Below are 15,172 nucleotides of genomic sequence, written 5' to 3'. Positions count from 1 at the left end.
AAAGAAAACAAAAATCCTCACAACTGGACCAATAAGCAGCATCATGATAAACGGAGAAAAGATTGAGGTTGTCAAAGAATTCACATTGCTTGGTTCTACAATTGATGCCAAATGAAAGCAGTAGTCAGGACATTAGACAACGTGTAGCACTGGGCAGGTCAGCTGCGAAGGAACTCTCAAGTGCTGAGGAATGAGGATGTCTCCTTGAGGACTAAGGTGCCCCTGACACAGGCCTTGATATTTCCAATCACCTCGTATGCGTGTGAGAGCTGGACAATGAATAAGGAAGACTGAAGAAGAGTTGATGTTTTTGAGCTATGGTGCTGGTGAAGAATGCTGAAAGTACCATGGACTGCTAAAAGAACTAACAAATCTGTCCTGGAGGAAGTGCAACAGAGGTGCTCCTTTGAAGTGAGATTGGCCAGACTTCGTCTCACTTACTTTGGTCATGTTGTTAGAAGGGACCATTCCCTGGAGAAGGATGTTATGCTTGGTAAGGTGGAGAGTCAACAAAAGAGGGGAAGGCCTTCTACGAGATGCATTGACACGGTGGCTGCAACAATGGGCTCAAGCATAGAAAGGATCATGGAGCTGGTGTGGGATTGGGTGGTGTTCCTTTCTGCTGTGCATGGGGTCGCTATGAATTGGAAATGACTTGATGGCACCTAACAACAATAACATACATGCACTTGTATATACACATATATCTTCCTATACACATATGTGCAAACATATTTGCCTGTGTAAATGCACAATTTTTTTTAGTTGTTTTGCTGTTGTTGGAAAATTATATATGTTAAAGAATCTACTGAAATGACCCTTGCTGTTGTGTACTTCTTAGTTGAATTTCTCATACTTCACCCACATTTGGTATCATCTTTCCCAACAGCAAAAATAATAAGCGTCTTCTATCTAAGGAAGGACTTCTGGTGGTGTAGTGGCTAAAGCATTTGGCTGCTAATGTAAAGGTCAGTGTTTCGAATCCACCAGCCCCTCTGTGGAAGAAAAATGAGACAGTCTGCTTCTGTAAAGATTACAGCCTTGGAAATCCAATGAGGGTCACTACGAGTCAGATTTGACTCAATGGTAGTGAGTTTGGAGGTTTTATTGTATTACAGGAGTAATTTATCCTCCATCCCTTCTATCTCTGGTAACCACTGATGAACACTGATTTTTCTATGTATACCTATTCTTGGAGCTCTGGTAGCATAGTGGCTAAGACACTTGCCTGCTAACCAGACGGCTGGCAGTTCAAACCCACCAGCCACTCCTCGGAAGGAAGGTTGGGCAATCCTACTTCCGTAGTGATACTGCCTCGGAAACCCAAGGAGGGGTCGCTATGAGTCGGGGCCGACTCGACGGCACATAACAACAACAACACCTATTCTTGTCTTCTTATAAAAGTGTGATAATACAATTCTTGTATTTTTGTGATTGACATTTTTCACTTAGCATGTCCTCTAGATTTATCCACATTATAATATGTTTTGAGAACTCACCATTATTCTTTTTAGCTTTGTAGTATTTCATAGTATGTATGTACCACATTTTGTTTATCTGTTCATCTGTTGATGAACACTTAGGTTGTTCCCTTCTTTTTGTTTTTGTGAATAGTGCTGCAATGAATGTAAGTGTGCATGTCTATTCACGTTACTGCTTAGAATTTTAGGGTATATATCTATGAGTGGGATTAATGAACCATAAGGTATTGCTATTTCCAGCTTTTTGAAGAAGTGCCATACTGTTTCCCATAGTGGTTTTACCATTTTACAGTTCCACCAGCAGTTTATTAATAGAATAATTTTTACTATTATGTCACTAGGAGCTCTGGTAGTGTAGTGCCTAAGGCACTTGACTGCTAACCAGAGAGCTGGCAGTTCAAACCCACCAGCCACTCCTCAGAAGGAAAATGGGCCATTTTAATTCCATAGTGATACTCTCTCAGAAACCCAAGGAGGGGTTGCTATGAGTTGGGTCAGACTCAACGGCACATAGCAACATTATGTCACTATTATTTATGCCTTGTGGGTCCTCTCAAACACTTCACCTTAGCTATTTTTCTAGGTATTTCCTCTCAAATACTTTCATTTTCTGTGTTCTGAAGTCTTGGCTCTGTAACCTGGCCTCTTAAATTTCCATCTTCTGTGTTTAGTACTTCCATATAAGAAAATATCTTGATCCTTCTTATTGACTTCTCTCTAAGTGCTTGGATATTTGCTTTTCTAGACATTTTCTTGAATCTCTAGAGTCCCCTAAAGGACTCCCAGCTGTTATGGGAAAGGGTTTCAATAGTGAATCTAGGCTTTGCATATATTTAATGAAGACAAAAAAAAAAAAAAAAAGCTTAGAACTGTAGAATATCAGAATTGGTATAACTCTGTACTGGAAATTTGTTTTGTTGGGTGTGTGTAAGCATTTATTTCCTGTTCCCCCCACACTTTTTGTTCTTGAAAGTTGTGAGAGAAGAATGAACTAAAGTACGGAAATTGAATTTGCTCTGTAAATTTTCACTCAAATCACAATATATTTTAAAAGAGTCCATTTGCAAATATCAGTTGATTTTATCTCAGAAAGTTGCCCAAAAATTGGCCTCATCTGTCAGCTCAGTACTCCTGGGCTATTTCAAGTCTCTGAATCACTATCCTGCCCCATCTTCACTCCATTCTCTATACTGTTTATTTGTGCATTTATCCAATGAGTATTTTTTAACTCCTTTGATGTGTCAGATACTGCATTGAAGATGAGTGGTAAATTAGTGTGTGGAAGGGTCCGTTGCTGGAGCTAATTTGATGGTACTGTGAAAGGCCAACATCTCTCTCCCTATGACCTCACCCAACACTTGTCTGTCAATTTGTCATACTGTAGTGGCTTGTGTATTGCTGTGAGGCTAGAGCCTATGTTACCGATATCTCAAATACCAGCAGGGTTACCCATGGTGGATTGGTTTCAGTGGAGCTTCCAGACTAAGGCAGACTCAGAAGAAGGAAGAGGCCATCCACTTCTCAAATAGTTGGCCAGTATAAACCTTATGCATAGAAATGAAACACTATCGATATATTACTGGAAAACTTTATGAGTAGCTCTGAAACATTATCTGATATAGTGCTGGGAGATGAGCCCCTCAGGTCAGAAGACACTCAAACTACAACTGGGGAAGAACTACTTTCTCAGAGTAGAGCTGACCTTAATGATGTGGATGCAATAAAGCTTTCAGGACCTCCATTTGCTGATGTGGCCTAACTCAAAATGAGAAGAAACATCTGTAAACATCCATTAATAATTGGAACATGTAATGTACGAAGTATGAATGTAGGAAAGTTTGAAGTTGTCAAAAATGACATGGAACACATAAAGATCAATATCTTAGATATTAGTGAGCTGAAATGGACTGGTTATGGCCATTTTGTATCAGACAACTATATGATCTACTTTGCAAGGAATGACAAATTGAAGAGGAATGCCATGACATTCATCATCACAAAGAATGTTTCAAGACCTGTCCTGAAGTACAGTGCTGTTAGTGATAGGATAATATCCTACAAAGAACACCAGTTAATACTACTATTATTCAAATTTCCACACCAACCACCAAAGCCAAAAATGAGGAAATTGAAGAATTTTACCAACTTCATCAGTCTGAAATTGACCAAACATCAATCAAGATGTGTAAAGAGATTGGAATGCAAAAGTTGGAAACAAAGAAGAGTAACTGGTAGTTGGAAAATATAGCCTTGGTGATAGAAATAATGCAGGAGATTGCATAATAGAATTTTGCAAGACCAACAACTTATTCATTGCAGATACATTTTTTCAATGACATAAACAGTGCCTATATATGTACATTTCACCAGATGGAAAACACAAGAGTCAGATTGACTACATCTGCAGAAAAAGGCGATGGAGAAGCTCAGTATCTTCAGCCAAAACAATGTCAGCGGCTGCCTTTGCAACAGACCATCAACTCCTCATACGCAAGTTCAAGTTGAAGCTGAAGACAATCAAAACCAGTCCATGAGTGCCAAAATATCACTTTGATTATAGCCCTCCTGAATTTAGAGATCATCTAAAGAACAGATTTGATGCATTGAATACCAGTGACCGAAAACTAGAAGAATTGTGGGATGACATCAAGAACATCATCCATGAAGAAAGCATGAGGTCATTAAAAACATGAGAAAGGAAAAAAAGACCAAAATGGATGTCAGAAGAGACTCTGAATCTTGCTCTTGAGAGGAGAGTAGTTAAAGCAAATGGAAGAAATGATGAGATAAAAGAGCTGAACAGGAGATTTCAAAGAGCAGCTTGAGAAGACAAAGTCAATTATTATAATGAAATGTACAAAGACAAGGATTTAGAAAACCAAAAGGGAAGAACATGCTCAGCAATTCTCAAGCTGAAAGAACTGACGAAAAAATTTGAGTTGCAACATTGAAAGATTCTATGGGCAAAATATTGAATGATGCAGGAAACTTCAAAAGAAGATGGAAAGAATATACACTGTCACTGTAATGGAAAGAATATACACAGTCACTGTAACAAAAAGAATTAGCCAATGTTCATCCTTTTCAGGAGGTGGCATATGATCAAGAACCAGTGGTATTGAAGGAAGAAGTCAAAGCTGCACTGAAGGACTTGGTAAAGAACAAGGCTTCAGGAACTGACAGATACACATTGAGATGTTTCAACAGATGGATGCTGCTCTGGAGGCACTTACTAGTCTATGCCAAAAAATTTTGAAGACATCTACCTGGCCAACAGGCTAGAAGAGATCTATATGCCCATTCCAAAGAAAGGTGATCCCACAGAATGTGGAAATTATCAAACAATATCATTAATATCACACACAAGTAAAATTTTGCTGAAGATATTTCAAAAATGGTAGTAGTAGTATATTGACAGAAAACTTCCAGAAATACAAACTGGATTTAGAACAGGATATGGAATAAGGGATATGATTCCTGATGTCAGATGGATCCTGGCTGAAAGCATAGAATACCAGAAAAATGTTTACTTGTGTTTCATTCACTATACAAAAGCATTTGACTGTGTGGATAACAAATCATGGATAACATTGAGAAGAATGGGAATTCCAGAACACTTGATTGTGCTCATGAGAAATCTGTACATAAACCAGGAGGTGTCATTTGAACAGAACAAGGGGATGCTGCACAATTAAAAATCAGGAAGGGATTGTATATTTTCATCATACTTATTCAATCTCTATGCTGAGCAAATAATCCAGGAAGCTGGACTACATGAAGAAGAACATGCATCAGGATTGGAGGAAGACTCATTAACAATCTGCGATATGCAGACAACACAACTTTGCTTGCTGAAAGTGAGAGTGACTTGAAGGACTTACTGATGAAGATTAACGACTACAGTATGCAGTACAGATTACACCTCAGCATAAAGAAACAAAAATCCTCACAATTGGACCAATAAGTAGTACCACAATAAATGGAGAAAAGATTGAAATTGTTAGAGATTTCATATTACTTGGTTCCACAATCAACAACAATGGAAGCAGCAGTCAAGACATCAGAAGACGTATTGCATTAGGCATATATGCTGCAAATGACCTCTTTCAAATGCTGAAGAGCAAAGATGTCTTCTTGAGGATTAAGGTGCACCTAACCAAGCCATGGTATTTTCAATCACCTCATATGCACATGAGAGCTGCACAATGAATAAGGAAGATCAAGAAGAGTTGATGCTTTTGAGTTTTCATGTTGGTGAAGAATACTGAAAGTACCATGGACTGCCAAAAGAACTAAGAAATTTGTCTTAGTTTTGTGCAGATGGAATGCTCCTTAAAAAAGCGAGAATGGGCAGACTTTGTCTCATCTACTTCAGTCATGTTGTCAGAAGGGACCATTCCCTGGAGAAGGATATCATGCTTGGTAAAGTGGAGGGTCAGACAAAACGGCGCAGGCCATCAATCAGATGGATTGACACAGTGACTGCAACAATAGGCTCAGGTATAGCAAGAATTGTGAGGCTGACACAGGACTGGTCAGTGTTTCATTCCTTTTTACAGAGGGTCGCTATGAGTTGGAGTATACTTGACATCACCTAAAAACAGCATGCTTCACTTGTGCCTTGATATGGTTGAGGAGAATGGGGGTGGTGTTTGTGTGTATATGGGCTTTGAAGGAGAGTGGGGGATATGGGATGTCATAGTGCTTGGATCCTTCTCTTTCCCTTGAAGTAAGTGTGAACCTTCATGGTTAAAGAGGCAGAGTTCAAAGGAATAATTTTAATGATACTCTCATTTCTTCAATTATTGGGCACAGAGTTGTTTCATAGCCCAGGAGACAAGGTATGGCCCAGAGTTAGTGTGCAAGCCGTCTGCATCTCTGCATAGGATAAAATATCACTCTAAAATTCTGTAAACCAGTGAGTTCCTTTTGTGATAGTCAGGCCAGTATCATTCCTAAGGAAGTTTCTATAAATAGCTTCTTAGTTCGTGGACACTGAGAAGTAGAAGCCAGAGTAGGTGAAGAGAAACATGGTTAATGTTACTTGTTGACTGTAGCTGATAGACTGGATTTCATTTTGGGGATGTCAGAAAATAGTGGGAAGGCTTTCAAGGCTATATATAGGTGGAGGAAAGAAGAACTGAGGCTTTGTAGTGAAGTAGGGGCTTACTTTCAGACTTTTGGAGACTGCAACCACAGGTTGAGTATATTGATACCAGATATTCACTGATCAAGTCCACGCTGCGCAGATCAGCACACCAGGCTCTTCACAATCTGACCCTAGCCACCTTCTGCACATCACCATCTGCCTCTTTTCCCCACTTAGTCATTCTTTAGCACCTTCTCTCTCCCTGTCCTCAAACTTCTTCCTTAAGCCTCTACCCCCATTTTTTACACTGTATCTTCCCTAAACTCATTTGTTTCTGATTTAATTTTCATATAGTCTCTTCTTTGGTTATGGGAACAATTATTCATCTTGTCTATTTTTCTAATCAGGTTACAATTTAATCTTGAGAGTAGGCAAGGGCCAAGATTTAGATTCTAAACAAATGCTTGTTGAATAAATGCATACATATAGTGAGGACCAAGGAATTTGGGAGCTTAGAAAGTCAGGATAGGTGAAAACAAAAAACCAAAAAAACCGGTACTAGACATTTGTTGTTTATGTCCCTAGGCTGGAAAGCTTTCAAAATACACAACGGCTGCGACAATGGACTCAAGCATACCAGTGATCATAAAGATAGCACAGGACTGACAACGTTTTGTTCTGCTGTACCAGAACTCTGAAGATTGCCATGAGTCTGAATTGATTTGATGGCAGCTAATAACAACCACAGCTCAGCACTAATTTTTTTCCTGCTCCTTTCTAAGAAATATCAGACCTTTTGGGGCAGCCATGATTCTCCCAAACGCTGAAGGGCTTCAGGAAAACCAATCTCCATTAGTGTGTTGCTGTTGTTGTTAGGTGCTGTCGACTCATCTCTGACTCATAGTGACCTTATATACAACAGAACGAAACACTGCCCAGTCCTGTGCCAACCTCATGATCCTTGCTATACCTGAGCCCATCGTTGCAGCCACTGTGTCAATCCATCTTGTTGAGGGCCTTCCCCTTTTTTGTTGACCCTCCACTTTACCAAGCATGACATCCTTCTCCAGAGAATGGTCCCTTCTGACAACATGACCAAAGTAGGTGAGACGAAGTCTGGCCATTCTTGCTTCCACAGAGCATTCTGGCTACACTTCTTTCAGGATACATTTGTAAGTTCTTTTAGCAGTCCATGGTACTCTCAATATTCTTTGCCAACACTACAACTGAAGAGCATCAACACTTCTTTGGTCTTCCCTATTTATTGTCCATTAGTGTAGTCAGAGTGAAAAAAATCAATATTTTGCTTAAAATGTGATACAGGCATATTGTCTCTGAAATGCTGACAGTCATATGGTGACTATGAAGGTAGACAGGCTTAGGAGGAAGTTGACTCCAAGGGTGGGGAAATGGAGAAAACCAGGGCTCTAGTGACCTCACTGAGGCCTGACTGTCTCTGGACTGTCACACTCTCTGAGTCAGAAACACCCCTATGCTTTAGGCTAGCTTAAACTGGGCTTTCAATCCTAACATTGTAAATAGTTTTAACTAATGCAGAACATTAGAAATCGCCCTCCCTCCCATAATTATTCAGAAACAGGAAATTGAGGTACTGGATCACACAGCACATTTGTAGATAACTTGAGACTAGAGCCCAGCTTTCTGCTCCTGGTGGGAATTGTTTTATGTTAAACCTATGCATTTTCAGCATTGCTGCTTTCACTTCTAATCAAATGTGATCATTTAAAAATCTCTTAGTAGTTCATTAGTTTACCACTGGGTATTGAATTTGAGTATATCTTCAATAATAATAATAATAATAGCCAAACTCACTGCCATTGATTCAATTCTAACTCACAGCAACTCCCATTGGGTTTCCAAGGTTGTAAATCTTTACGAAAGTTGACTGCCTCATCTTTCTTCTGTGTAGCGGCTCATATGTTCAGACCACTGATCTTATGGTTGGCAGCCAAATACCTTATCCACCACACCACCAGAGCTTGGAATGTCTACAATATAGTCCCCAAATTATTTAAATTTACCTAGATGGAGCCAGGGACTTCTGAAATAATATACAACACAATTTTCAGATTAGACATTTGAGATCAGCCTGCTGCTGCTGCTTCTCCTTCTCCTTCTCTTTTTCTTTATCTTTTTTCTTTTTTAAGGCTGGACTGTAACTTTAACATGTGTGTCTTTATTATTATTTTCCTGGAAATTACTGTGAGCAGATTATAGGAATAAGTAGTAAATTCACAATTCTGGGTAGAACACATTTAATTCTATAAAAGCTGGAGTGAGCCAAACATTAACTATCATGCCAGTACCCCTGTGATTAAGATGAAACACTTACCATTGAGTGTGTATAAAAAGTGCTTCAGATAATTTGCAGTGTAGCCAACTTAAATCAAAATGTTGACAGGCGTGCAAAGCCACTTTATCAAGGTAATTTAGAAGTGCTCAGGCATATATAATACATGTTTGGCTTACAGAGCAGGATTTTCAAATTCTCTCTAGGGTTAACGCATCTCACTTACAATGAATTATTTAGCAATACAACTGCATGCTGGCCAGGGGAGCCTGATGAAGTGTGTATGGCAAGTCATGCTTACTATGCTAAACTCTGTTAAGTGTCTCACAGTCTAAATAAACTCCCTGGAATGACTTGGGAACCAGTACAAGGCAAAGTTTATCATTTTTGGTTCTTTGTGAAGAATGCATAGAACGTTCTGTTTACTTGTACAAAGAAGTGCTTTTGATGGATCCAGGTTCCTGAAGGCAGTGGGAAGTCCCAACTGCTTAATATTGGGATGTTGTAAATGTCCTTCCCTTACTTAAGTTCTCTTTCTAGGATGCTATTCTTTCTTGTTCTTCATTTCTCCGTGAACAACAGCTGCATACACATCACTTACCCTGACACTTGGAAAACAGACAAGTAGGCTTTTCTGTTACTGTCATAAATGCCACTCAGTGAACCAGCCACTAGGTCATGCTCATGTGCAATGCAATCTGTTTCCTTCCTCCTGGGCTCCAGCCTCACCTTCATAATGACTTGAGCCTGAGCTGACCCTCGGGGAGTCTGTTGTTCTACATTTAGTTTTCTGGTGGCTGGTAAGCATAAAACTATTATTTTCTGAGTAAGCTGCTTGTACAAACGTGAAATTTCCAAGGTGGAAGATTTGGTCAGCTAGGATCAATAATTTACAAGAGAATATTTAATTATGCACAATATTCGGGTTTTTTATTTGCTCATACAAAGCACAATTCTTTTAAGGATACCTCCATACCATATAGTCCTTGCCTTTCACATTTTTCTTGAGTAAAACCTAGCTGTCTCTCCAGGGGGCATATAACCAAACTCCCAGCACAATCACAAACATCAAAGTTGAAAAGGAGGCTGGAGAGGCTTGAAGATAAAGGTTGGGATGCAATGCCAATATAGGATAACTGAAATAAATAAATCACCTATAAAACTATTTTGTTAGTCTCTGGGGATATAGGAATGAATATATAAGAAATCTCAGCATATTTCACATTTAAAAAGTTGATTGCATCTTTGCAAATTTATGGCCTAATGCCTTTATCTTCAAGTCTTCAGAAAACCATATCCATATTACAAATATTTCTCCTCTCAATGTGCACATGGGCTAAATTTATATGGAAGGATATGAGTCAGATTTGTGTTTTTTTCATGCTCACTAGTCAGTGCAAGAAAGGCTTCTGTTTAAGAATAGCTTGTCCTTCATGAATTCAACCTAAAAAAGGCAGGAATGTTCACCCTAAACATTCCTTTCTGTGCTTAGAAATCTATTCTGAATTAAACATCCAGTGTCTACTCTGCTTGCCACATAGTAGGACTTCAATAAATATTTGTTGGAGAAATGAATAAATGGATGAATGACTCCCTTTTGCATGTGTTGTGTTTCATCCTACTCTACTTTCTGCAGAAGGAAATTTCATTAGTACTGCCATGGATCATGCTACTTGGGCTTGGGTTTTTCTATTTGAATTTTCTAAGAGTACTACCTAAGTGTAAAATGTAGTGGAAATGTCCAAGGTGCTTTTCTGCACAGAATAGAAATGTTATGGAGTCCCTGGATGGCGTAAATGGTTAATGCGTTTGACTGGAACCAAAAGTTGGTGGTTCTAGCCCATCCAGAGATGCCTTGGAAGAAAGGCCTGGTGACCTATTTCCAAAAGGTCAGCCACTGAAAACCCTATGGATAACAGTTTTACTCTGACACATATGGTGTTGCCATAAATCAAAGCTGATGCTAAGGCAACTGGTTTAAAGATGTTTTAAACCAAGAGAATGAATGAGCTTTGGAATCAGATAGTCTCTGCTCTTATGGCTGTGAGATCTCAAGCTCTCTGAGATCCATTTCCTCATGCGTAATGTGGGGATGAGATGAACACCCTCCTAAGCTGGTTGGGAGGACTTAATGGGATGATGTATTTAAAGAGTTTAACATCCTGTCTGACTCATAGTAAAGTCAATACATTCATTATTATTATTTTAATTTTGCACCAGTGAGAAAAATTCTGCTTTTTGAAATTTGTTTTCATAAGCTTATCAATCCTCAGGGTGGTTCTATTTTCTTTTCTCTCTAGAGGACCAATGACCATCAATACTGCATATAATGCTCCAGGAACTGTCCACCATCATTCTAAATGACATTGTAAAATTTGTTTCCTAATTTTCCTATTGATGTCTGGTATTTTGTTGTTTCTTTGGCCACAGCAGTATATATTATATTCAAAGAGCTTTGTTTGTTGATTTCTAGAACTTTCTTGGGCCTAATTAATGGCTTTCAGTCCTTCATCTAAGTATTATTTAGATATTTCTTCCTAAATATAATTCTTCACATGTGTCTAAGCAATAGCTCACCTGACTCTCTGAACACTCAGTTAATAAACCAATCCAGTTTCACATTTCAAATCTTCTTTCTTTCTGGAAAACTTGAGTGTCCTTTTCAAAACTAGGGATTTTGTGAAAGCATTAATCATGACCAGCAGTAGCATTAGTTCCAGGTAGAACAATGAGCTCCACTATCTGTTTTTGGTCTTTAAACCTGCTCTTTCTCATGGGTTATATCTTTTCAAAAAATAAATTTGTATGTGATAAGAACATTAAATTCATATTAAAGACTCTTTTTTATTTAGTTTATTTAGTTTTTAATTTTATTTATACACTTCTGACATAAAGAAGTTCTATATTTTTATCTAGTTAACTCTGTAGTTTCCCCCTTTGTTATTTCTTTTGTTGCTATTCAAACTAGAAGTTCTATGTGTACAGAATTCAGATAATAATTTAATCAAAATTTTCTTCTAGATACTAATGATTGCTTTTTTAAAAAAGTACCACATTAAGTTGATCATTCCATCTATTATTTCTTTGGAGTAAATACATAACTTTAAAAAGGGAACAAATTGTCTTATCAGTATATATTGAATAATTATTTCTCCAAAGAAATGATTTTATCATATACTAAATTTAGAATATATTCTAGCACCTTTTAATGAGTCATCTCTATGCAGATCTTGTTATTGACTAAGGAGAGTTGGTGTTGAAGTGGTTAAGTGCTTTGCTACTAACTGAGATGTTGGTGATTTGATCCCATCAGTTGCTCTGTGGGACAAAGACATGGCAGTCAGCTTCCATGAGGATTTACAGCCTAAGAAACCCTATGAGGCAGCTCTGCTCTTTCCTATAGGGCTACTATGCATAGAAATTGACTCAATAGCATGCAACAATAGTTATTGATTGGAGTCCCTGGGTAGTGCAAAGAGTTAACATGTTCAGCTGCTAACCAAAAGGTTGGAGTTTTGAATCTACCCCGAGGTTCCTCAGAAGAAAATCCTAGAGATCTACTTTTGAAAAATCAGCCATTGAAAATGCTATGGAGCACAGTTCTACTCTGACACATGAGAACTGCCACGAGTCAGAACTGCTATCATGGTAATTCATGGTTATTGATTCTTGCACTATGCTTTGCTGCATTTTGGGAGCTTTGTAAGATACTTACAAACACAAGTTACCTTCAATCCATCAGCAAATACTGTAAGCTCCATATTCAATATAAATTCAGAATCTGACCAGTAATATATCTGAAATTCTACCCCTTTACTGCTTCGACTGTGTACCCTGGTTTCAGTCACCATTAGCTTTTAATGGTTAGTTGTTCTTCTAGCTTTCACTGTGCACCACAGAGTCTGTTGTGCACATCATGGTATTTCTTTTAAAACTTGTCTTGTCAGCACTCTACAGTGGCTTCTTCCCTTCTTACTCACAATCTTTGCTATATTTGAGCTCATCATTGGAGCCACTGTGTCAACCCATCTCATTGAGGGTCTTCTCCTTTTTATCTGACCCTCCACTTTACCAAGCATGATATCCTTCTCTAAGGAACAGTCCCTCTGACAATATGACCAAAGTAGGTGAGACGAAGTCTGTTCGTTCTCACTTCCAAGGAACATTCTGGCTGCACTTCTTCCAGGATAGATGATTTGTTCATTTAACAATAGCAACAACATTATAACCTTATGGGACCACAGACATAAATGTGGTCTGGCATTGCCTGAAGAAATGTTATATGGTGCATGACCACACACACACACACAATTGAACTACATCTACACTCAACAGGTGCTACAACTCTGAGTTCATAGTAGACTAGACCTACAGCATGATCTTATTCAGTATTTCATACCATGAGAAGCAGCTAATTTGAAGCTGGGTTGTTCAAGTTTCTCTAACTGTAACACTTGCAATGTTTCCAACCCCCAAAGACAAAAAATATTTGATTCATAAAGTTGTTGATAAGAAAAGGCAATAATAATGCAAACTGAAAGAAATATGAGGTATTATACTTACATTAGAACTGACTTATGACAGAGTCATCGGAGTGGAACAGTTTTGTATGTTGGGAAATAGCTATGTATTTATTTTCTATAGATGATAGTATGATAGCATATGATTACAAATTTATGAGGGCAAGTTTTCTTGGGTAGATAATAGATTTGTCTTTTTTGTTCACTGCTATATTCATAATGTTGAGAATAGTGTCTGGAATATGTTGTTTTTGGTTTGGTGCCATTGAGTTGGTTCCAAGTACTAGTGACTCTATTATAACAGAAGGAAACACTGCCCAGTCCTGTGCCATCTTCAGAGCTGCTGCTGTGCTTGAGCCCATTGTTGCAGCCATTGTGTCAATTCTCCTCATTGAGGGTCATCCTCTTTTTTGCTGGCCGTCTACTTTACCAACCATGATGTCCTTTCTCCACTGGTCCCTCCTTACAATATGCCCAGAATATATGAGACTAAGTCTTGCCTTTCTCACTTTCCAAGACAATTTTATTCATTCTTCTGGCAATCCTGGTATATTAAATATTCTTCATCAGCACTTTAATTCAAATGCATCAATTCTTCTTTGGTTTTCTTTATTCATGGCCCAGCTTTCATATGCATATGAGGCAATTGAAAATACTATAGCATGGGAGCTCTGGTAGCATAGTGGCTAAGGCACTTGACTGCTAACCAGAAGGCTGGAAGTTCAAACTCACCAGCCACTTCTCGGAAGGAAGATGGGGCAATCTACTTCCATAGTGATACTGCCTCGGAAACCCAAGGAGGGGTCGCTATGAGTCGGGTCCGACTCGATGGCACATAACAACAACAACAACATAGCATGAGTCAGGCACACTTTAGCCTTCAGAGTAACATCTTTGCTCTTTAACAATTTAACACTTGTATAGCAGATTTGCCCAGTGCAATATGTTCTTTGATGTCTTGACTGCTGCTTCCATAAGTGTCAATTATATATTCAAGTAAAATGAAATCCTTAACAATTTCTATCTTTTCTCCATTTATCATAATGTTGCTTATTGGTCCAGTTGTGAGAACTTTTGTTTTCTTTATGTTGAGGAGCAATCCATATACAAGGCTGTCTTTGATCTTCATCACTAAGTGCTTCAAGTCATCTTCACCTTCAGCAAGCAAGGTTGTGTCATCTGCATGTTGTAGGTTGTTATTGAATCTTCCTCCAATCCTGATGTCATGCTCTTCTCAGATTATTTGCTCAGCGCACAGATTAAATTAAGTATGGTGAAAGAATACAACCTTGACACACATCTTTTCTGAGTTTAAACCACACAGTGTCCCTTTGTTGTGTTCCAATGACTACTTCTTGGTCTATGTATATGTTCTGCATGAGCACAACTAAGAGTTCTGGAATTCCCATTCTTTGCAATTTTATCCATAATTTGTTATGATACTCACAGTCAAATGCCTTTGTATGGTCAATGAAGCACAGGTAAACATCTTTCTGATATTCTTTGCTTTCAGCCAAGGTCCATCAGATATCAGCAGTGATAGCCCTCACACTGCATCTTCTAAATCTGGGTTAACTTTGTGGTAGTTCCTAGTCGATGTACTGCCTGGAATCTATTGTTGTTGTTAGGTGTCAACGAGTTAGTTTGAACTCATAATGACACTATGTACAAAAGAATGAAACACTATCTAAGCCTGCATCATCCTTTAGTAGTTGCCATGTGTGTTAGACTGGGTTCTCTAGAGAAGCAAAACTAGTAAAGCTTATATATA

The sequence above is a fragment of the Orycteropus afer genome, unplaced genomic scaffold (assembly GCF_000298275.1).
Source record: "Orycteropus afer afer isolate SDZICR_OR568_19922 unplaced genomic scaffold, OryAfe1.0 scaffold00120, whole genome shotgun sequence".
Classification (NCBI taxonomy): Eukaryota; Metazoa; Chordata; class Mammalia; order Tubulidentata; family Orycteropodidae; genus Orycteropus; species Orycteropus afer.
The sequence above is the reverse complement of the archived record's forward strand: the minus strand, read 5'-3'. Positions refer to the sequence as shown.